This window comes from Echinops telfairi, unplaced genomic scaffold (assembly GCF_000313985.2).
Source record: "Echinops telfairi isolate 266 unplaced genomic scaffold, ASM31398v2 ScPeMD7_7472;HRSCAF=8510, whole genome shotgun sequence".
Classification (NCBI taxonomy): Eukaryota; Metazoa; Chordata; class Mammalia; order Afrosoricida; family Tenrecidae; genus Echinops; species Echinops telfairi.
Window position 1 is genome coordinate 3,340,515 of NW_022111376.1, and position 1,941 is coordinate 3,342,455.

Consider the following 1,941-nt stretch of genomic DNA (forward strand, 5'->3'; position numbering starts at 1 on the left):
TTTAAAATGGAAAAACTAGAAGAGGGAACATCAAAAAGGAGAAATAAAGAAAGCAATAACCATGTGTACAAGGAAGAAGAATTTGTCATGTAATCAATTGTGGTGATGATCATACACACTTTCTTGATATGACTCAACTACTGTGGTCGAGGGACCGGCCAGCAGAAGAGGGTGGAGGAGTAGAGGGAAGGCTGGAGTGGGGGCATTGCGAGTAAATGCAGTGGAGATCAGGGAGTTTAGGGAGCAGCCAGGGACAGAGAAGGGAAGTCTGTTCACAGCAGGCAAGCGGTGAGTTGTCTGTGGGACGCCTCAAGGAAGAGCCCTGCGTGGAAAAGGACACCAGGGTGGTCTGCAGGGGTTGACAAGGGAACCGCTGCAGCTATGTTCTGAAAGCAGTTAGAAAGCCATTGGGAAGGATGGAGCTTCTTGGGGAACAGAAGAGACACCATCCCCTCTGGTCCAGGAGAGCCCTGAGGTGGCATGGTTTGTCTCTTATGGTCTTTGTCCCCTCCACGTGAGCCTGGAAGGTTGCATGGCAAAGGGGTTGCCACTAGGGCTGTGGAATTGGGGTTCTGAAGGGGGTGACACAGCCAGTGGAATTGGGGTTCTGGGGGGTGGGACTGGACCGGTGGAATTGGGGTTCGGAATGAGTCGTGCAGGCACCCTGGTGGCACAGTGTCTCTGCTCCTGGCCGCTGATGAAAAGGTCGGGTTTGGAAGCCACCAGCCGCGCTGCAGGGGACAGGACCACAAGGTCCCGGGCTCCAGTGGACAGCTGGCGGAGCGCCCCAGAAACCCTGTCCCAGAGAGTCGCTGTCCACACGAGGACAGGAGGCTTGGCGAGGCTTTCATGACCGGTCGTTTGGACGATGTGGCTATGGGTTCAGCGGCAAACTCGAGTGATGGGTTCCCTGAACACCAACCAGGACTTGACGGGGTTCCCGGTCCTGGTCCGGCAATGGCAGCAGAAAGAAAGGCAGGGTTCTGGAGGCTCTGAGTCCAGCGCAGCCAGGCGGGCAGGACGCGGCCCTGGGCTTGTCGGCAAGCAGTGCCAGGAGGCCTCTTTGCAAGCCCCCCGCACGTGCTCGTTGACCCTGGGCCCCCCCACTCCCACGGCCCAGGGGGTGGTCCCTGTTGCTGGGCCTCAGAAAGCAGCACTGCCTTCCCCTCTTGGGCCCTGGGTTCCTGCTCTGTGGAGGGGGCCTCACCGAAGGTGCTGTCAGGGAGGAGCGGGCAGCAGTGCTCTCTGCAAGAGGAGGAGCAAGAGGAGAAGGAGAAGGGGTCGATCACTACCCCTCTCAGTCCTGAGGTTGCCCACTCAGGGTGTCTCCCAGGGCACTCCGGCGAGGGGAGCACGGGTAGAGGCTGCAAAGCACCTATCCACAACACCCTACTATGGGCTCCAGGCCAAGTGGGGCAGCTGTGGGAAAAAGCCCCGGGGCCTTCCCAGGGGTCAGGCCCCGCCATGGCCATGCCTACTGGGCACTTGCAGGACTGGGCCCACCTTTCAGGTGGCAGCAACCCTGGAACTTGCATAGGGCGGCGCTTTGCTGGCTAGGGGCAAGCGGGGAGCCGGGTGGGCATCAGAGCAAAGGTGGGAGACGGGTCGTGGTGGGGAGGCCCAGGGGCTCTTGGGACTGCAAGTCTGCACCCCTTGGAGCTCACGAGATAAAGCCACCACCCTGCGTCTGCATCCTCAAAACTCCCAAACCCAACAGTGTCACCGACCCACCCAGTCGGTGCGCACTCATTTTGCCCTGAATGGGCCTTCCAAGGGTGTAAATCTGTACGGAGGAGGGAGGGGCTGCTGGGTAAACCGTCCGGTGCTTAACCCACCGCCACCAGGGCAGGTGCATGGGATTCAGCCACGTGCCCTCCTGGAAGACAAAACCAGACAATAGACAACTCTGCCATCGAGTCAACTCTGACTCAGAGTGACCCC

At 59.5% G+C, this 1,941-nt stretch overlaps 1 pseudogene; it reads right to left on the minus strand.

Annotated features, from left to right (window-relative positions):
* LOC101654388 overlaps nucleotides 1-1,941 on the minus strand; it is a 33,212-nt pseudogene that overhangs the window by 162 nt on the left and 31,109 nt on the right.